Here is a 23,430-nt window from a genome sequence, read left to right on the forward strand (position 1 = left end):
CTGTGCAGTTGGTTTTGCAGAGTGGCCCCGATCCTCCTCTTCTGGCTTCTCTTAGCGGTGCTCCTGGCTCCTCCTCTTCTCGAGTGCTTCATTGGAGAGATGCACTCCCTCGGGTGGCACTCGTGCGGGTGCGCTCCTGTGTCCTGCTGCTGCGTCCATTGACACAGACTTTGATTGACAGCAGCATTGGATTTGATTGACAGCAGCGGGAGCCAATGGCTGCGCTGCTATCAATCTATCCAATCAGGACCCGAGACACTGGCTGAAGCTGGTGTGCTCGTCCCCGTCACTGGAAAGACTGGGTTCAGGCAAGTAAAAAGGGGGCTCTGGGGGGCTGCTGCATCACAGGAGGTTTTTCACCTTAACCACTTAACAACCGGCCCATAGCCAAATGAAGGCTACAGGGCGATTGCTTAACTCTGGGAGGGCGTCCAGGGACGTCCTCCCAGAACTCCGCTCTCGCGCGCCCCCTAGGGCGCGCACTCGAGAGCATCCGTGACCGCCCGGTCCAGAGGACCCGACGCATCACGGATCTCGGTAAATGGCCGCTAATCGCGGCCGTTTACCATGTGATTGCTCCATCAAATGACGGAGCGATCACATGTAAACAAACTGGCGTCATGTCATGACGCCAGTTACTCTCGTCCCCTCTCTGTACCGATCGGTACACTGTGAGAGGAGAGGGGGATGGATGGATGGTAGCAGCACAGTGGGCTGCATCTGTCCACAGCGCTGCTCAGTGACAACTGCCATCCATTCATCCATACTCAGCCATCCCTCAATGCTCTGCAATACCCTGCACTACTCTGCAATACCCTGCACTACTCTGCAATGCCCCACGATACTCTGCAATGCCCCACGATACTCTGCAATGCCCCACGATACTCTGCAATGCCCCACGATACCCCACAATACTCTGCAATACTCTGTCATACCCCGCCATACTCTGCAATACCCCGCCATACTCTGCAATACTCGGTGATACCCAGCCATACTCTGCCATACCCAGCCATACTTAGCAATACCCTGCCTTACCCTGCCATACTCTGCAATACCCCGCAAAACTCTGCAATACTCTGCCATAACCCGCAATACTCTGCAATGCCCCACAATACTCTGCAATGCCCCACAATACTCTGCAATGCCCCACAATAATGCCCCACAATACTCTACAATGCCCCACAATACCCCAAATACTCTGCAATACCCCAAAATACTCTGCTATACCCCGCAATACCCAGCCATACCCCGCAATACTCGGTGATACCCAGCCATACTCTGCCATACCCAGCCATGCTCAGCCATACTTAGGAATACCCTGCCATACTCTGCAATACCCCGCAAAACTCTGCAATACTCTGCCATAACCCGCAATACTCTGCCATACCCAGCCATACTCTGCAATACCCCGCGATACCCAGCCATACTCTGCAATACTCGGTGATACCCAGCCATACTCTGCCATACCCAGCAATATCCAGCCATGCTCAGCCATGTTCATCCATACTCAGCCATACCCAGCCATACTCGGCCTCTGTATGTGGCCAGGCTGTGGAAGTCTCACACGTGGTATCGCCGTACTCAGGAGGAGAAGGAGAATCTATTTTGGGGTGTCATTTTTGGTATGTACATGCTATGTGTTAGAAATATTGTATAAATGGACAACTTTGTGTTAAAAAAAAAAAAAAAAGCATTTTAACCACTTCCCGTCTGCCATCATACGACGTCCTTGAATTTGTGCGGGGATATCTGAATGATGCCTGCAGCTACAGGCATTATTCAGATATCAGCTTTTTCATCCGGCCATTCCCTACACCATAAGAATGATCATAGAGGCTGTTCCACTGCTTGATCGTTCTTACGGGAGGCGAGAGGGGACGTCCCCCCCTCCCGCCGCCCTCCGGTGCTTCTACCGACTCACCGCTAGGATCGAAGGCAGGATCTTTTTTTTTTTTTTCAGGCACAGCCTAGAGGTGAGATGTGGGGTCTTATTGACCCCATATCTCACTGTAAAGAGGACCTGTCATGCCATATTCCTATTACAAGGGATGTTTACATTCCTTGTAATAGGAATAAAACTGATCAAAAAAAATTTTTTTTTGGAAAAAAGTGTCAAACTAAAATAAATAAAGTAAAATGAACAATAAAAAATTTTTTTTTAAGTGCCCCTGTCCATGTGCTCGCATGCAGAAGAGAATGCATACGTAAGCCCCACCCACATATGAAAAGGTGTTCAAACCACACGTGAGGTATCGCTGCGATCGGTAGAGTGAGAGCAATAATTTTGGCCCTAGACCTCCTCTGTAACTCAAAATTTGTAACCAGTAAAAAATTTTAAAGCGTCGCCTATGGGGATTTTTAAGTAGCGAAGTTTGGCGCCATTCCACAAGTGTGTGCAATTTTGAAAGGTGACATATTAGGTATCTATTTACTCGGCATAACTTCATCTTTCATATTATGCAAAAACATTGGGCTAACCTTACTGTTTTGTTTTTTTTAAAGCACAAAACTGTTTTTTTTCCAAAAAAAAGCGTTCGAAAAATTGCTGCGCAAATATCGTACAAGATAAAAAGTTGCAATGACCGCTATTGTTTTCTCTAGTGTCTTTGCTAAAAAAACATATATAATGTTTTGGGGTTCTATGTAATTTTCTAGCAAATAAATGATGATTTTTACATGTAGGAGAGAAATGTCAGAATTGGCCTGGATGCTCCAGAATGCCTGAAGGTGCTCCCTGCATGTTGGGTCTCTGTATGTGGCCACACTGTGTAAAAGTCTCACACATGTGGTATCGCCATACTCGGGAGTAATAGCAGAATGTGTTTTGGGGTGTAATTTGTGGTATGCATATGCGATGTCTGAGAAATAACCTGCTAATATGACAATTTTGTGAAAAAAAAACAAAAACTTGATTTTGCAAAGAATTGTGGGAAAAAATGACAACTTCAAAAAAACTCACCATGCATCTTTCTAAATACCTTGGAATGTCTTCTTTCCAAAAAGGGGTCATTTTGGGGGGTATTTGTACTTTTCTGGCATGTTAGGGTCTCAAGAATTGAGATAGGCCGTCAGTAATTCAGGTGTGATCAATTTTAAGATATTGGCACCATAGCTTTTGGACTCTATAACTTTCACAAAGACCAAATAATATCCACCGATTTGGGTTATTTTTACCAAAGATATGTAGCGGTATAAATTTTGGCCAAAATATATGAAGAAACTTACTAATTTGCAAAATTTTATAACAGAAACGAAGAAAAATGCATTTTTTTTTTTTACAGATTTTTCGGTCTTTTTTCTTTTATAGCGCAAAAAATAAACAACCCAGCGGTGATTAAATACCACCAAAAGAAAGCTCTATTTGTGTGAAAAAAAGGACAAAAATTTCATATAGATACAGTTTTGCATGACTGAGTAATTGTCATTCAAAATGTGAGAGCACCAAAAGCTGAAAATTGGTCTGGTTATTAAGGGGGTTTAAGTGCCCAGTGGTCAAGTGGTTAATGCATGAATGCATTAAGGTGAAAAACCAAGGGTTTACAACCCCTTTAAGATAAAAAGCCTTCTGTGTGCAGGAGCCCCCCTAATACTTACCTGAGCCCCATCTCTGTCCACGAGTGTCTAGGCCGTCCGAGACTCTCCCTGCTGATTGGCTGAGACACAGTAGCGGTGCTATTGGCTCCCACTGCTGTCAAAGCCAGTTAACCAATCAGGAGAGAGAGGGGGCGGGGCTGAACAGCAGCTCCATGTCTGAATGAACACACGGAGCAGAAGCTCGGGTTAGGTGCCCCCATAGCAAGCTGCTTGCTTCAGAGTAGCAAAAACTACATTTTTTGTCCCTGCGACTTGAGTGACAGCAATTAAGAGTCGCAGCAAGTCACAAAGTGTAAACCAGGGCTTAGGCCATTCAAAATAAGGATAATATTTAGTGATATAGCAATCAGTTGCAGGAAATGAATACCAGCATGAAGTTTCCCAGACTGATTTTGTAGGAAAACTTAGCTTCCCTAGAGAATTTAATAGGATACATCTTCGCTACACTGGCCATGTTGTAATTCTACTAAAACCTGTTTCAAACCACCAAATACTTGAAATGTCATTCTTTGCAAAACAGTGGCTGTGCATGTATAGAAGGTCCCAGTAAATCTACTCCCTGCTTGTCTGAGAAGTCTGCACAGATCTGAATGTAACATTTCAGGCAACCCCAGCACTGTACCTACATTTCCTGCAGCAACCTCTCCTATTTGGCGATATTCTGGCCAAGGATATGGCACTTCTACAGGCCAAGATGCAGGTTTTCTCATTTTATGACACTGGGACTGATTGTTTAATCATAGCAAGCATGACTACCCATTTAGCAGTCTTTTTGAGAACATATGTAAAAAAAAAAAAAAAAAAAAAAAAAAAAAAAAAAAAAAAAGGTATGATAATTACAAAAAAACAAGCAGCTGTTAAAACAGGTTGAAATCTCCTTACATACATCCAATAAATTAATAACAGCATGCTATTTTGCTATATATATCTGCTACTAAGCAACATGGTGTACAGGCACTTTGGTAGCTTCAAGACTGTTAAATTTCTACCTTTTACCAATATTTTTTTATAATTTTTTATAATTTAGTGTGTTTGGGATCGGAGTGCTCAGTGATTAGGACCTCTATGATTATAGCGTTGCACATAAAAACCTAATGCTATATTTATATAGAACTAACAATTTATGCAGTGCTTTACATAGTGCACATACAGAGGAACCAATAAACCTATGGGCATCTTCTCAGATTGTGGTTGGAAAACCCATGTAAACAAAGAGAGAACATGCAAATTCCATGCAGAGTGTCCTGGCTGAGAAATGAACCAGAGACCCTAGTGCTGTAAGCCAGAAGTGCTAACCACTAAACCTTAGGTGGAAAACCATAGATAACTATTGGCAGCACCATCGTGTTTTGATGGCAGACATATCTTGAATATGCAGTTCAGTTTTGGTCACTGATTCTCAGGAAAGACATTGTTGAAGTAGAAATAGTTTAGTGATGGGGAACCCAACAAGGGGGATGGTAGACCTCAGCTATGAGGATTGATTATAGTTAGTCACTCTGGAGAAGAGGCACTCAGAGCCTAGTACACACTAATTGTTTTTTTCGTTCAACCCAGCATTGCTGAATGGAAAAAAACTGAGGATTCAATGTTGGTACAGCAATTTCCTCTGCTGAGCCATTGTGTTCTAATAGGGGGATGACCCCCCACCAGAACACTTGGGTCAGTGCTCTCAGCCATTGATCGGGAGCCAATCCCCAAACCTTTTTTCAGTCAAGTTCCTCCAAATGGCCGGCTTCTGTCAGACCAATATCAGTACATATGGGCCAAATGTCAGCTGGTTTCTATTGAACCGGCCGATGTCACCTGACATTCAGCCCATGCGTATTAGGCTTAAGGGAGGATACAATTACAATATACAGATATATACAAAGGTGACTTCAGTAACTGCAATAAACTGTTTTCTCTAAGGTCTCTGAAGAGAACACATGGCTAAATTTGAGGTTAGAAGAAAAATATGATTGTGGAAAAGGGTTCTTTATTGTTAGAACAGTAAAAATATGAAACGCTCTTTCCCAAGAAGTGGTACTAGCTGAGAGTATTGACAACTAAAAAACTTAGTAGGGCCATGGGAATTATATTATTAATTATACAAGATTTAGATAGCGCCAACAGTTTGCACATCACTTTAAAAAGTTAGGGCAAACAGTACAATTACAATACAATTCAATACAGGAGGAATCAAAGAGCCCTGCTCGTTAGAGCTTACAATCTAAAAGGGAGGGTCAAGTGATACAAAGGGCAATAACTGTGGGGGATGAGCTGATAGAGAAAATAAAAGTACAGTTGTTAGGTGGGGGCAGGATAAGATTCTCTGAAGAGAAAAGTTTTCAGGGATCACCTAAAAGTGGACAGAGTTGGAGATAGTCGGATAGATTGGGGTAGGGAATTCCAAAGGATAGGAGAGGCTCAGGAGAAGTCCAGGAGGCGAGCATGGGAGGAGGTGACAAGGGAGCTAGAGAGTAGAAGGTAGAGAGCAGGAGGTCTTGGGAGGTACGAAGAGAACAATTTGGTTCGTATTTTGAGACAGATAATAAAAACCACACACACTGGTTGCTAACTATATAAAAGAAAATAGCATTGTGTGATTGTTCATTTCAGAAGGTTACTGCACTAGATTATCGATTTGTATAGAACTGAAACCGGTAAGAATCTGCAATAAAATTGAATAAGCCCATTGTATGTACAGTATCTTACAAAAGTGAGTACACCCTTCACATTTTTGTTAATATTTTATTTTATCTTTTAATGTGACAACACTGTAGAAATTACACTTTGCTACAATGTAAAGTAGTGAGTGTACAGCTTGTATAACAGTGTAAATTTGGTGTCCCATCAAAATAACTCCACACACAGCCATTAATGTCTAAACCACTGGCAACAAATGTGAGTAACCCCTAAGTGAAAATGTCCAAATTGGGCCCAAAGTGTCAATATTTTGTGTGGCCAACATTATATTCCAGCACTGACTTAACTCTCTTGGGCATGAAGTTCACCAAAGCGTCACAGGTTGCCACTGGAGTCCTCTTCCACTTCCACTCCTCCATGATGACATCACAAAGCTGGTAGAAGTTAGAGACCTTGCGCTCCTCCACCTTCCGTTTGAGGATGCCCCACAGATGCTCAATAGGGTTTAGGTCTGGAGACATGCTTGGCTAGTCCATCACCTTTACCCTCAGCTTCTTTAACAAGGCAGTGGTCATCTTGGAGGTGTGTTTGGGGTTGTTATGTTGGAATACTGCCCTGTGGCCCAGTCTCCAAAGGGAGGGGATCATGCTCTGCTTCAGTATGTCACAGTACATGTTGGCAATCATGGTTCCCTCAATGAACTGTAGCTCCCCAGTGCCGGCAGCACTCATTAAGCCCTAGACCATGACACTCCCACCACCATGCTTGACTGTAGGCAAGGCACACCTGTCTTTGCACTGCTCACCTGGTTGCCACCAAACACGCTTGACGCCATCTGAACCAAATAAGTTTATCTTGGTCTCATCATACCACAAGACATGGTTTCAGTAATGTCCTTAGTCTGCTTGTCTTTAGCAAACTGTTTGAGGGCTTTCTTGTGCATCATCTTTCTGTTTTTAACAACAAGGTTGGTCTTTATTTAAGAAAAGCTGGTACACAATACAAAACATTTTGAAAACAATAGAGTGGGTACATAGGCAGTCCATAATCTTTATAGATAAGGAGCAACAAGCGGAATAGAATTAGAATAACTGGTCCATGAGGGCAATGAGGGAAGGGGGGGGGGGGGGAGTGGGGAGAGGGGTGGAGGGGGGGCAGCCTCCACAGTAGATAATACAGCGCTCAAAAGAAAGAGATGCTAGGTTGCAGTGAGCGAGACCTCATACAGAATCAGTCTAGGGTTGCCACACTCTCGTGTACTTCTGGGGGCATCTTCTACTCATATAAAAGTCAATTTGTGCATAGGTAAGACAGCATTGACTGAGTTCTCCCATGCCCTTACTGTGGGAGACGTATGAGAATTCCATTTTAATAAGATCTCTTATTTTGCATAAAAAAGCAACAGCGAAACAAGCAACTTAGTATATCTAGGCCTCTGGTCATTGTCATGTATGCCCAGCAAAGGCTAATTCAGGTGTCAGGGGTATTTCTAGTTGCAGACGGACATTAATGACCTCCATTATGGCAGACCAATAAAGGGAAAGTCTGGGACAGGCCCAAAACATGTGAATGTAGGAGCTTTCGGGAGACTGACAGCGCCGACAATACAGGGACCTCTGTGGGTATATTCTATGCAGTCTCTGAGGCGTAAGGTATATTCTGTGTAAGAATTTTGTTTGTATTAGATTATCTCTAGAGGATATCACCAGTCTAGAACTATCCTCAAAACACTCCTCCCATGTTTCCCTATCGAGGGTTGTAATCTCAGCCCCCCACTTGGTCCAGAGTGCATCCATCTTTGAATCTTTTCGAATGAGGGTTAGATATATATTGCGGACAGAGGTTTAGCTAAAGATTCCTGGGCCAGTAAATCCTCAACTACATCCGATTCGAGATCTGGTGGTGTTGGGAACTGTGCCCAGAATACATGTCACAACTGATGGTAACGGAATAACATCCATGCAGGGAGATCATGTTTACCAGCCAGTTCCTGAAAGGATCAAAAGAGATCCAGCCGACACAATATCCTTCAGTATTTTAATATTATACCGGGCCCAAATTTGCGGGTCAGGGATTGTCCGAAAGTGCGCTTGAGCATCATCTTTAGAAGGGGCTTCCTTCTGGGATGACAGCCATGCAGACCAATTTGATGCAGTGTGCGGCGTATAGTCTGAGCACTGACAGGCTGACCCCCCACCCCTTCAACCTCTGCAGCAATGCTGGCAGCACTCATACATCTATTTCCCAAAGACAACTTCTGGATATGACGCTGAGCATGTGCACTCATTTTCTTTGGTGGACCGACCATGGCGAGGCCTGTTCTGAGTGGAACCTGTCCTGTTAAACCACTGTACGATCTTGGCCACCGTGCTGCAGCTCAGTGTCAGGGTCTTGGCAATCTTCTGATAGCCTAGGCCATATTTATGTAGAGCAACAATCCTTTTTTTCAAATCCTTCGAGCGTTCTTTGCCATGATGTGCCATGTTCCACTTTCAGTGACCAGTATGAGAGAGTGAAAGCGATAACACCAAATGTAACATACCTGCTACCCATTTACACCTGAGACCTTGTAACACTAACGAGTCACATGACACCGGGGAGGGAAAATGGCTAAATGGGCCCAATTTAGACATTTTCACTTAGGGGTGTTGCCAGCAGTTTATACATTAATGGCTGTGTGTTGAGTTAATTTGAGGGGGCAGCAAATTTACACTGTTATATAAGCTGCACACTCACTACTTTACATTGTAGCAAAGTGTTGTTTCTTTAGTGTTGTCACATGAAAAGATATAATAAAATATGTACAAAAAATGTGAGGGGTGTACTCACTTTTGTGAGATACTGTATATAACAGACCTGGGAAAACTGCTTATTTCTAAAGAAAAGTGGGGTTGATTTTCTAAAGGCAAGTAGACTGTGCACTTTGCAAATTGCAGTTGCACTCTGTAAGAGTAGTTGCTTCAGAGCTTAGTAAATGAGCAGAAGCTCTGCTGATTTCCATCATCCAGTCATGTGCAAGCAAATTGCGTTTTTTTTTTTATATTTTCCTTGCAGGTGATTGGGTATTCTTTGCAAAGTGAAGTTTCTTTCATTTACTAAGCTCTGGAACAACTGCACTTTGCAAAGTGCAAAATCTATTTGCCTTTAGTAAATCAAGCCCATGGTGTTTCATTTTACATGTTAGCAGGGGAGATTTATTAAAACCGGTGCACTCAAAATCTGATGCAGCTGTTCATAGCAGCCAATCAGCTTCTAAATTCAGCTTGTTCAATTAAGATTTGGCAATAAAACCTGAAAGGCGATTGGCTTCTATGCAGTGCTGTACCAGATTTTGCACTCTCCGGCATTAGTAAATAACCCGCAACTTGTCCTTATTTAACTAAAAACATATAAACATATATTGTTTTTGTGCTGTGCTACTGTTTTTATAACAATTATTCCTTTTACATCATATTCCTTTTGTAACTCTACAAAGCTTTTATTGGCCCACTCATGCAACATTTAGCAGTATTTATTCTACAGACAGACTGGTTTTACTGTACTGTAGCTGTCATTCTGTATAGTACCCACCAGGGAATAATAAAATGAAAAGCTACACATTAACAGTCCTTGATGCATTTACTTTCATTACATAAGATGAAAGCATGCTACACTGTGCTTACTATCTGTCACATTGTAAAGTCCAGCCTAACACCCTATTCATGGCAATCATGTATGAGTACATGGAGCATTAAGCAGAGCTTAGGGACTACTTCCCACTGAGATGTAGTAATGGATTTTTTGTAGCATCTTTTATGACCATCAGCAATAAGCATTGTGTAGCAATCCATATATTACTTTCTGAAAATAAAATATCCGTAAAATCAAGTCTACCACAGTAGCTTTTTGATTTCTTAACCCCTTCTTACCATAACCTATATGGATATACTGCCTCATCTTCAAAAATGTTGTATATTAGATAAAGTAAATAAATGTATTTAAATTACCTAAATTATAATAATTACATTTAATTAAAGCACATATTTCTATAAACTTAATAAACACTAGAAAAGTAGGTACAACAAACATCAATTGTATTTAATTCTCAGTATATTGCCAGAGCAATAGACTTTGCCAGCTGTGCATACAACTGTTTTGGAGCCAATAATTTAATTGTAAATTACACTACTCAATCTGGATACTCTGAATTTTCCTCCTTGGTTCTCCGTGACCCCCTTGCTCAGCTGAGAATAAGTTTCTCAGAATAAGTCACAGCAGACTTCTGGGAATCTAAACTGAATAGTGCAAAGCTCAGCATTAAAAGCAGCACTTCACTCCGACATAAGATCAGTAATGAAGAAGCGCTTCAAGGATCCGAAACTCACCGTTGAAATAGCTTTTATTCTGGCTTAATTAAAAGGCCCAGCAGGTACACAGACAAGTTAATGAATAAAGTGCTTTATTACGGACTACTCATAAAACAAGCATCACTAAATAGCAGCCACATGAATGAAAACACCTGAAATATAAGTAATTACAAGCCAATAAAAGTCTATTTCACAAAATAGATTCCTATAAATAAACATGGAGCTAAAAGCCATGTGCAAAAACAAAGTAGAAATAACAATGATTAAAAAAATGAAATATGTAACATTTAAAAGTATATGGTTTTGTATAAGCCAATATTGGCTTAAAGTATATCCAAAACCAAAATTGTAATATATTGCAGCTTATTAGCCCTTGGTTTGGCGGCTGCATTTGTTTTTGTTTTTTCAATCCTCTTACTCTTTTTTTCATCTGGTTACTCTGCAAAATACATAATATATGTCCCTGGGTGGCTATGGCATTCCTCCACTGTAACTATGGAGTCATGGAATCATGGTTGTCACCCAAATATGCTCTCCTGATATGGAATACAAACATGACTGGATCTCTTCTTCTTCATTACATGGAGGGCAGGGCAATTGGTCATTTACAGAAGATAGCTAGGAAGGAAGATATTCTTCTGTGCAGCTTATAGGTAGTGGAAAGGACAATGCATTTCTGTTAAGATTAACAGATATATTCTGTATTTGTCAAAACGTTCCTAGCTTGAAAAAAATAAAAATAAAACAAAGTCAGCCACCACATATATAGCATTATTGTACTTCTTTTGGAAAAATAAAACAACTTTCCATTTATTCTACACACACTTACATCGCTGTCTTCATGGCTGTTTAACTAATTACAGACTGCCCGCTGTCATACGTTGAATACCGTGGTTATGGCAGCAAATAGCTGCCACAACCCCGGTATCTTTTTAAACAGCAGGCAGTCCGCTTTCAGATAAAAGTCTTCTCTGTGGCGGATTTTCCGCAAGATCACTTTTATCGGCGTTGGGAGAGGTGCCCCCCCTCTCACATCTCCCTGCTGGTCTCCGCCGTAAAACATCACTTCCGCCCAATGGTCCTAAAGGGGAATTTTTTTATTGAAAAAAAAAAAAAAAAAAAAAGACTTTTTTTTATTGCTTTAAAGTGTAAATGTGAGATCTGAGGTCTTTTTGACCCACAATCTCACATTAAAGTGGTCCTGTCATGCTTTTTTTCTATTACAAGGGATGTTTACATTCCTTGTAAAAAGAATAAAAGTGACCCACATTTAAAAAAAAGTGTAAAAATAAAAAAAATAAAAACGTAAAATAATAATAATTTTTTTTTTTTTTAAAGCGCACCATCCCGCTGAGCTCGCGCGCAGAAGCTAATGCATACCTAAGTCGCGCCCACATATAAAAATGGTGTTCAAACCACACATACTGTACAAGGTATCACCGCGATCGTTAGAGCAAGAGCAATAATTCTAGCCCAAGACCACCTCTAACTCAAAACTGGTAACCTGTAGAGATTTTTAAACGTCGCCTATGGAGATTTTTAACTGTCAAAGTTTGTCACCATTCCACGAGCAGGCGCAATTTTGAAGCATGTTGGATATCAATTTACTTGGTGTAACATTATCTTTCACAATATAGAAAAAATTGGGATAACTTTACTGTTGTCTTATTTTTTAATTCAGAAAAGTGTTTCCCAAAAAATTGCGCTTGTAAGACAACTGTGCAAATACGGTGTGACAAAGTATTGCAACCACCATTTTATTCTCTAGGGTGTCTGAAAAAAAAAAAAATAATAATGTTTTTGGGTTCTAAGTAATTTTCTAGCAAAAAAAATTATTTTAACTTGTAAACAACGGATCTGAAAAATAGGCCTGGTCCTTAAGAGGTTAAAAACACTGCTCCATTACTTCTGCCTTACTTCCTGGACAGACTTTAGGTCATGACACAGGAAGCTGAGGGTAGATGATGCAGGGTGTTTGCTAATGAGATCAGATGGTCAACTCCTTCTGGTGTCATGACCTAAAGTCTGTTCAGGAAGTAAGGCAGAAGTTATCGATCTGTGTTTTAAACCATCCATAAAGACAGTGAGGTAAGCATGTGTAGAATAAATGGAAAGCTGTTTTATTTTTGCAAAAGTAGTACATTTTTGCTATACTGGTACACAGGGAAGCTGGAGTTTAGAAAAAAAAAAAAAAAAAAAAAAAAAGATGAACAAAAGGTGAATTTATCCTTTAAGTCTTTTTTTTTAGCAGAGGCATTAATTTAAACAGGGATTTATTCACTTGCCCTATGACTGCATCATGTAACTGATTTCCACAACTGGTGTACATGGACGTGGCCATGCCATGTGTAAATGTTGTGTCTATGTAAACATCACTAGTGAAGTTTTCTCCAAAACCACTAGGGAATTAGTATGCACCAAGGTACATTTAAATATTACATGAACTGATGAATCAAGATCCAATGTGGTTTGCCATTAATAAAGCACTTTGGCTTTTTAAAGTGGTATTAAAACCAAAATGTATTACACTGCATCTTACCATTCCTTAGATGTGATGGCTGCATTCGTTTTAATTTTTTGTATTTTTTTCCTTTATTTTCACCTGGTGATCCAGCCAGTATGGTGTTATTTTTCAACTTACTTTATCAGACCAAGCTGGCCAGCAAGTATGACAGTTAAAGGGTTTAGACAAACCATTTAACACAAACAGGAGTGCTTACAATGGCCCGTCTTTATACATTAGTGTAAAACCTTTTTTCCAAAAGGAAAAAAGAAAAAGGTTTGCTTCAACTTCTTATAAAGTGATATCTGGAGTTCAACTTCAATATGTTAGTCAAGTCCAAACAAACAATCCTGCTGTCCAAAGGTGTCCGATTTACTATTTCATCCAGGATGCAGACAGGCTAAAGCCCTTTTCACACAAGCAGACCGATCAAGTCCGCCTGGACCTCACGCTATAAAACAGATAGATGGCAAAATGTTCACCATCCCTCCAGCGTATCGGATGACAATCAGATGGAAACGGATATGCAGTTAGTTTCCATCCGACAGCCCCATAGAGGAGAGCGCGCTGTGTCCGTATCAGCTCTATATAGCGGAACGGACAAGGACCTGTCATCCGCCAGCTCAGCGGGGATCAGTGGGCAGACCCTCCCCCCCGCTGAGCAGACGGATCCGCTTGGACGGATCCACCCAGTCTGAAAGGAGCCTAAGGCAGAAAAGGTGTTACAGGCCAGATCACCGGGTGAAATGAGTGGATAAAACCCTAGAAAAAAAAATGCGGCGACCACAGTAAGGATTGGTAAGCTTCAATATATAACATTTTTGTTTTTGGGGTTTAATACTGCTTGACATTTCATCACCATCCATTTGGATTTTTGGAACAGTAAGAGAGGCAAGTTTCAAAATGTCATTGAGTTAATGTGGATACACAAGCTTAAAGCCATTACTCCTTGCTGTTGAGATCATTTTAATGTACTGTATACTGTGTTTGGTAAACTTTCCCTTTGAGGCCGTCCCCTTTAAGCACTGCAGGGTTTAATCATTGCATATTTTATTTCTTGTTATTTTTACTTCTGCCTTTATACATGGTTTTTGCTCAGTGTTGTGCTTTTCTTTTCCCACACATTGATACCTGGGTATCTGTTATGTAAAAGAGAATGACTTGTGATTGCTCATACTTCAGGTGATAGCATTCATGGTATTGCTATTGTATTGTTTGTTTCATAAATATTCCCACCCCTGATAAAGAGCTGTATGTACAAAATGGGCCAGGATCTTTGCCCGCTGTTTTTTGTTCCTTGCCTTTCAATAAAGATTGAATAAAAGGCAAGCTGCATTTTACCTATGAGATTCTACAAGGTAGGGCCACGTCTTCCTCAATGATCTCATGCCTGTGTGAAGCACTGAATAGCGTGGCTTACACCATTCTGTTTTGATTTATGCACCAACGTACTGCAGTTACTTCTCCCTGCTCCAGCATTCCTCTGGGGTTGGTATGTTATCAGCATTTGCTTGCACTTGGTTTTGATGATTGTGGATTGCTATATACATGTTATGTATTGATGCATCTAGAAGGTTTATCTCCTTACAGGGAGCCAAGCCAATTTGAAATTCAGCTGCACATACTCTGATCCAAGGAAGAATAAAACAGAAGGGAAAATAGTATTTAGCTTCATGGGCTATTACTACTTGTCTATACTGTATTATTTTTGTAGGTAACTACAACAAATGAATGACAATAAATGGCCATTAAATTAAAAAATATTAAGATTTTTGACTTATCATTAGTGATAAGTCAAACATAACTGGCTTTAGTTTGGGAAAGGTTCAGTGAATAGGTGTCAAATCCAAACCCCATAAAAGCCAAATGGGAGCCGAATGTTAAAATTAGTAATGGCTATTTTATAGGATAATAGGCAAGGGATTGCCACTGGGGATCATTTACCATAGCAAAATAAAAATTTGAAAAACTCCAAATGGACGGGAAGCAGCGATTTTAATAAAGCTGCTGCAGGACGGCGCGATCCCGCGAACTGTCGTAGCTAAACGTCGGCTTGCGGGACCGGGATAGCAGGCGCATGCGCTGCACAGCGGGGGTGCCGATGCTAGTGGCCGACGGTCACAATAGCCACTGGCAATGAGCGATCGCGAGCACGAGAGACAGAACAGAGATGGGTGTGTGTAAAACACACACTTCCCTGTTCTGAGAGAAGTGACAGATCGTGTGTTCCTATTAGCTAAGAACCACGATCCGTCACTTGCTCTAGTCAGTCCCTTCCCCCTTCAGTTAGAAACACGTACTAGGGAACACATTTAACCCCTTGATCACCCCCTATTGTTAACCCCTTCCCTGCCAGTGACATTTTTACAGTAATCAATGCATTTTTATAGCACTGACCACTGTATAAAAGCCAATGGTCCCAAAAATGTGTCAAAAGTGTCCAATGCGTCCGCCATAATGTCGCAGTCCCAATAAAAATCACAGATCACTGCCATTACTAGTAAAAAAAAAAAAAAAAATAATAATAAAAATGCTATAAATCTATCCCCTATTTTGTAGACACTATAACGTTTGCGCAAACCAATCAATATATACTTATTTTGATTTTTTTTTTACCAAAAATATGTAGAAGAATACATATCGGCCTAAACTGAGAAAAAAATAGCTTTTTTTTTTTTTTAAAAAAAGGGGGATATTTATTATAGCAAAATGTACAAAATATTGTGTTTTTTTTCAAAACTGTCACTCTTTTTTTGTTTATAGCAAAAAAAATAAAAACCGCAGAGACGATCAAATACCACCAAAAAAAGCTCTATTTGTGGGAAAAAAGGACGTCAATTTTGTTTGGGTGCAGTGTTGCACGACCGCGCGATTGTCAGTTAAAGCGATGCAGTGCCAACTCGCAAAAAATGGCCCAGTCATTCAGCAGCCAAATCTTCCAGGGCTGAAGTGGTTAAAGTGAAACATTAAAAATGCAAAATTTCATTAAATAGCATGCCTGGAGTGGTTGCAGCTCATCTTAACTTATCTTAAAATGCTTTTTCCTGAAATACATTATGAGACACAGGATGAGTATTCAGGTACATTGGGTTATGCTGCTACCTTCAGGAGATAAAATGCTAGCAAAACAAAGTTGTAAGGAAAACCTGCTATAACCACTCCCAACATGCCTCAATTTTGCTAGCAAGCAATAGAGTAAATAAGAACAGAATAGAGGGACCCATGTCCTGTAATAAGCTCCAAGAAAATTATTTTAAGGTGAGTGAAAAAAAACCCTATTTTCTTAATCATACATTTTGGGACAAAGACTGAGTATTCAGGTATAATGAAGGGTCATAGCATTATGCTGGGGCCCACATGGGATGGCTCAGAGGGGGCTGCATTTTCTCTCCTTTTATCTATTTACTAGGTTGCCATTGGTTGCCACTGTTGCTCAGGGCAGCAACAGCAAGAGGATTGGTAGCAAGGGCCAGCGTCAGGATTGGAGGAATTTGGCGGGCGCTGAGCAGCGCTGAAGAAGCCTATATAAGGGGCTGAGTGCAGCGGTCACTGACCGTGTGAAGCAGAACAAGCGACACCACAGAGCTGCAGCATGAAGCGCCGTTCGTCTGAAGGTCGGGAAGAACTCCTGTGCCGCCTTATTGAGAGAGCGGAGGGAGAGGGCGGTGAAGAATGGCTCCTGCAATGCCTAGGGGAGGAGCGCGACTCGGCTCCGCCTGCTGAGACATCACTCACTAAGCAGAAGATGGAGGTAGCTTCGGCCCCAGTCGGAGGCGGGACTCGGCAGCAGCCGGGGAGGAAGAAGAAACGAACGAGAACAGCGGCTTCGCCTCAGGTGACAAGGGAGGAGAGGGCTGGCACTTCAAGAACACAGAGAGAGCCGGCTATGAGGGAGAGCAGCGCTACTCAGCTTCCCCAGGCTGCTGCACTCAGTGAGCATCCGTCATCAGCATATGATGGTGAGCAGTGTACAAATATGGCAGATGTTTCATTCCTAGTGAATTCATTGTCAAATATTTTACAACAATTTAAAGGGGCACAGTCTGCTGGTGCTAATAATATTGCTAATAGTTTTAAAGGAGCACAGGTCACTGGTGCATTGAATATTAAACAAACTAATGTTAATTCACAAATTCTAGGGGCACAAAGAGAAAGGTTTGGTGCTAGTCAGGTTTTGCATACCAGTAAAATTGATCAGAGGGCACAGATATCTGGTGCATTTGAGCCTGTTGGTAGTGATACTGAAATATTTACAGGGGCACATGATTATGGTGCTGTTAAAAAATTACCATTGAATGAAGTTGGTTCAGTATGGCAAAACTTAAATGAGTCACAAATACTGATCATGGCATGTTAAACCATGATGATGTGGTTTACTCTCCATTGTCTGTTAATCCTATCCTGCCTATCAGGCCTTCAGCAGTGGCAGTTGGGGAGGCTTCTTTTAAGGAACCCTTACCATGTGTTCTGTCACCGTTAGGTTTCCATTTAGCCAGGCCTGTTAAAAAAAAAATTTGGAGAGGAGAATTCATTGACATATTATCTCTTTTGCCGGCTTCTAAAGAATTTTTGTTGAAATCTGATAGGCTGGCAGCGGATAGATCCGAGGAGGACAGGAGAAGGGCCATACCAAGGACCTTCCAAAATTGGTTGCAGGCTTTCTGCATTTATGCAGCAGTTATGGGTGAACGTTTCCCTGCAAAGTGTTCAGGTTTATTCCAACACTTAGATATTGTTGCAGAGGCCTTTCGTCATTTCGGTGGCTCTTCATGGTTCACATATGACGAAAATTTTCGCCAAAAATTGGCAGTCCACCCCTCCCTGCATTGGGGTTCCAAAGATGTTGGGCTATGGCTGAATCTCATGTTGCCGCCTAAGCTTCAGTTTACTCCAAAAGGGGTATCTACTGCACAGTCTGCGTTGCGTAAGGGATTTTGCTTTTCTTTCAATGAAGGGCAATGCAAGTTTCTATCAAATTGCAGATACAAGCATGAATGCTCTCATTGTAGTGGGAACCATCCGGCTAGCAGGTGCTTTCGCAAAACTGCAGCGACAGCTTTTCAGCCATTTCCCGGGCACGCTCATGGGAAGGGCAGTGACTCCAGTGAACCTCCCAAGAATGCTCCCGTGGTTAGAGCGCTATCCAGATCGCAGGATGGCGGCTCTGCTAACTGAAGGTTTCAAGGAGGGTTTTTTGGTCCCGGCCTTTCAAGGCTCGGGCTGTTCTATGGTTCAGAATTTAAAATCTGTTTATACTAATGCTTCAGTGGTAAGAAAGAAAATTTACAAAGAACTGGAAGAAGGGAGGGTGGCTGGTCCTTTTGCTTCCCCGCCATTCGCAAATTTTAGGCTTTCCCCGTTGGGTTTAGTTCCTAAAAAAGAACAAGGTTCTTACCGTCTGATACATCACCTTTCATATCCGGAGAACTCCTCTTTGAATGATGAAGTGGCTGGTGTTGAAGCTCCTGTTTGCTACGCATCATTCGACGAGGCTTTGGTTATATTAAGGAGTCATGGACAAGGGGCCTTGCTATCCAAGGCAGATATTAAGTCAGCATTTCGTTTGCTCCCGGTCCATCCACAGGGCTTCAGTTCACTAGGTTTTCAATTCTCGGGTGAATATTTCTTTGACAAATGTATGCCCATGGGGTTTTCTTTGTCTTGTTTTTATTTTGAAGCTTTTTCAACCTTTCTTCAGTGGGTTTTGTCTGACCTCTATCCCGATGGAGGTTTCCTACATTATCTAGATGATTTTTTATTTGTTGGCTCAGCTGATTCTCCCTCGTGCCTCAAATCTCTTCAGTTATTTTTTAATATTTGTGAGCACTTTGGGATCCCTTTAGCAGCAGAAAAGACAGTGTTTCCATCCACTTCAATTGAATTTTTAGGGATTACCATAGATTCAGCTGCAATGGAATTTAAACTGCCTCTTCAAAAAATACAGAAAATGAGATCCATGATCTCAGTTTTTCTTTTAAGAAAGAAAGTATTATTGAAGGAGGCCCAATCTCTTCTGGGTCTGTTTGCCTTTGCAGCCAGAGTCATTCCAATGGCTAGAGTGTTTTCTCGCAAGTTTTCACTGGCAATCAGAGGCTTTACAAACCCATATTCCCATGTTCGGATCTCCAAGAGCGTTCGGGAGGACCTTAGAATTTGGGATGCTTTTCTGTGTCATTTTAATGGCTCTACTATATGGCAACAGGATTTTGTTACTAACGAACAGCTTAATTTTTTCACGGATGCAGCTGGGTCTTCAGGCTTTGGAGCATTTATGGATGGGCATTGGTGCGCAGGTGAGTGGCATCAGGACTGGTTACAAAAGGACATCATTCAAAATTTGGTCCTTTTGGAGCTTTTCCCTGTGATAGTCTCTTTAGTAGTTTGGAAAGACGTTTTTGCGAATCGCAGAGTTCTGGTGCATACTGATAATAAAGGTGTTTTGTATGCAGTGAATACTTTATCCTCTAAATCTGAACCAGTGATTAGGCTACTACGTTTTCTGGTTTTACAATGCATGCGATTCAATATCTGGTTGAAAGCAGAGCACATTCCGGGCGTGCAGAATAATATTGCTGATGCTTTATCTCGTTCACAGTTCACGAGGTTTCGGGAATTGGCTCCGACATCGGATCAATGCGGAACTCCTTGCCCGGATTTCCTCTGGGGCTTAATATGGAGTTAATTCTTGGTAACTTCAAGAATTCAGTGTCGAAGAAAACGTGGTCAGATTATCGCCTATCCTGGTCCAGATGGTGCTCCTTTTGTCAGGACTTTGGTCTGGATTCTCTTGTTGTCACTTCTTATGTCTCCCTGTCTTTTGTGTCTTCATTGCTTCAGGCTAATCTTAGCCCAGCTTCTATCAGCAAAATTTTAGCGGGGGTCTCCTTCTTTCTCAAATTCGCAGGTTTGCCATCTCTAACCTCTTTCTTTCAAGTTAATCAAGTTTTAAAAGGTTTTAGGAGGTCAAAACCTTTATTGGATAATAGGCGCCCTATTTCGGCTGCTATATTGGTTGATCTCCTTAAGGTTTTAGAAGTGGTGTGTTTCTCTGAATTTGAATTAATTTTGTTTAGGGCCGTTTTTTCAGTTGCCTTTTTTGGCGCCCTCAGAATTGGGGAATTTACATCTGAAAATAGAAGGTCCTCAGCTTTTCTCCTCAAATCACATGTCATTGTGTATGATGGGTCCCTTAGCCTTTTTCTTTGTAGGTCTAAATCTCTTCCAACAGGTCAAGGTCATTGGATTTCTCTGTCTAGTTCTACCAATCCTACAATATGCCCGGTGCTATTGGTGTCTAGATATATGTCAATTAGACCATGTTCTGATGATTCCTTCTTTATCCACCAGGATTTGTCCTCTCTAACTAGGTACCAGTTTTCAGCTGTGTTGGCTGCTTCTCTGAAACGCTTGAACCTATCTGGTTTTTGCTTTTCTTCACATTCTTTTCGCATCGGGGCAGCCACCACAGCTGACTCTCTAGGTTTCCCGGCAGAAACTTTAAAAAGAATTGGCCGTTGGGGTAGTGATAGATATAAGATTTATGTTCGCCCCGATCTACTAAATTTTGTAATCTCTTTTCAGGATCTTCCGCAGCTACAGTTTGGATTGTAGGTCATTCCTACGTTTTCTGGGCAGCCAAGCATGCTGAAACTAGAACCTACTCGGCTAATTTAGGTCTGGACTCTAAGTCTTTCACAGTATTGTGGTCAGGTATTAGGGGTTTGAGGTGGAAAAATTTGAGAGATCATTTACTTCACTTATCTAATGTTTGGCCTTTACCCCAGATCTTGGTGCTTCATGCCGGGGGCAATGATTTAGGCAAAGTTAAGACGTGGGATCTTCTATGCGAAATCAAGAGGGATCTTTGTTATATTCAACTTTTATTCCCAAATGCTATAGTAGCATTTTCAGAGATGATTCCTCGTCTTCTTTGGTCCCCGTCGGGCAATTTATTTTATGTGGACAAGATTAGAAGGCGTCTCAATAGAACAATCCATAGTTTTTTAAGTTCATCCGGTGGCATATCTTTTCGCCACTTAGAATTAGAGGGTTTTGTACATGGTTTATTTCGTGGAGATATGGTCCATTTATCTGTGATAGGCTTAGATATATTTAATATGGGTTTACAAAATCTAATTGAATCAGCCACGGTGTTGGGGGGGGGGCCTCGGCCGGCAGCACTGCTGCTGTCCTCAGCCGGTGGGGAGTAGTCGTCCAGCATTGTTGGATGGACACCATTTAATTTGTTCAGTTGTAGCCAGGATGGCTTTATATTCTTTAAAATAAATTTGAGTATTTTAGGTAACCCCTATGGATAACACCGTGGCCTTATAAATACCAATTAATAAATGTTTTGTTAAATTTAATTAACAGTGTTTGTCTTTATTATAATCCCATCTGTGCTAGCCCATGAAGGGTCATAGCATTATGCTGGGGCCCACATGGGATGGCTCAGAGGGGGCTGCATTTTCTCTCCTTTTATCTATTTACTAGGTTGCCATTGGTTGCCACTGTTGCTCAGGGCAGCAACAGCAAGAGGATTGGTAGCAAGGGCCAGCGTCAGGATTGGAGGAATTTGGCGGGCGCTGAGCAGCGCTGAAGAAGCCTATATAAGGGGCTGAGTGCAGCGGTCACTGACCGTGTGAAGCAGAACAAGCGACACCCACCCACCCGCCCCCTTTTTTGTCATGATGTTGTCCATGAGGGGGAGTAGTCGTCCAGCATTGTTGGATGGACACCATTTAATTTGTTCAGTTGTAGCCAGGATGGCTTTATATTCTTTAAAATAAATTTGAGTATTTTAGGTAACCCCTATGGATAACACCGTGGCCATATAAATACCAATTAATAAATGTTTTGTTAAATTTAATTAACAGTGTTTGTCTTTATTATAATCCCATCTGTGCTAGCCCATGGCACATCCAAAATCAGTCCAACTGAGAAGTGGGCATTACAGGAAAGTCTAAAAGGCCCACAAAAAAAACTATTTAACAGAGGTGGCTCAAAAAAGCCTACAGAGCAGCCTAAAGAACCTTACAAGCACAGCCGGAAATGGGTTATGACTGAACATCCACCTTGCATATGGGAAATAAATAAATAATGATGAAAAGCAGCCAAAAAAGCACTAATTGATCTAGTGGAATGTGAAACTTGCATATATTTGCAAATGTGTGCAAACAAAACCCTCTGTTTTTAACACAAACTGTTATGCCCCGTACACACGGTCGAATTTTCCGACGGAAAATGTGTGATAGGACCTTGTTGTCGGAAATTCCGACCGTGTGTACACAAATCAAACGCACAAAGTGCCACGCATACTCAGAATAAATTAAGAGACTAAAGCTATTGGCTACTACCCCGTTTATAGTCCCGACGTATGTGTTTTACGTCAACGCGTTCAGAACGATCGGATTTTCCGACAACTTTGTGTGACCGTGTATATGCAAGACAAGTTTGAGCCAACATCCGTCGGAAAAAATCCATGGATTTTGTTGTCGGAATGTCCGATCGTGTGTGCAGGGCATTAGAGGAGGGTACATTTGGTTGTTGCAGGCTGGCTGGTAAGTGTGCTGGGAAATCTTCTTTTTGTTTGTGATATGTATTGCATTTTGATGTGCACCTTGCGGAAAAGGCCAGTTATAGATTTAGGTGGTTGCCACTTTTTTGTACAGTTGGTTGCATTGGATGCAAGGATGCACGACATTGTGCTTTTTCTGGGCATCGTGCGTGTCCCTGTGCCTTTAAGGAGGAGTGGGCTCCCTCTAGGCATACCTGCCCTTAATATATCCATTCTTATATGTGCTCCTACTATGGAGGCTCTGGAAATTTAGAGTTAGGACCGCAGTATATACAGAGGTTCCTTGGTGCGGGCACTGCGGCTTATGCATATAATTGCAAATGTGTGCAAACAAAACCCTCTGTTTTTACTGCAAATTGTTAGACAGGGTCAATTTGGTTGTTTTGCAGGCTGGCTAGTAAGTGTGTTGGGAAATCTTCTGTCAGTTTCTGATGTGTATTGCCCTTCCATGTGCAGCTTGTTGCAAAGGCCAGTTATAGGTTGGGGTGGTTGCCACATTTTTTGTACAAAGGGCATAAGCTTGAATAATAAGCTGTTGAATCCAGAATCAACCTAATGATAGGTGGGACGAGAAGCAGGCTGTCCCTTAGGGGGACCTTCAGGAAGGACACTAGCAAAACACTGATTTATTCTGGCAGTGGGAGGGATAATACGGAGCTGTCCATACAGCTTTGTTTTGCCAGTGTACTGAAGGTAACAGCATAACCCAATGTACCCGAGTACTCATTCTGTCTCCTGTAATGCATGAGTAGAAAATCTCCTTTTTACTGCTTAAGAAGCTT

General features: G+C 41.6%; 1 protein-coding gene across 4 annotated transcripts in view; it reads right to left on the minus strand.

The window, feature by feature from the left end:
• The window catches only part of SYTL5 (synaptotagmin like 5), a 315,672-nt gene that overhangs the window by 45,114 nt on the left and 247,128 nt on the right, over positions 1 to 23,430 (minus strand). The gene's annotated exons all lie outside the window — the stretch shown is intronic.

This window comes from Aquarana catesbeiana, linkage group LG02 (genome assembly GCF_042186555.1).
Source record: "Aquarana catesbeiana isolate 2022-GZ linkage group LG02, ASM4218655v1, whole genome shotgun sequence".
NCBI classification, from domain to species: domain Eukaryota; kingdom Metazoa; phylum Chordata; class Amphibia; order Anura; family Ranidae; genus Aquarana; species Aquarana catesbeiana.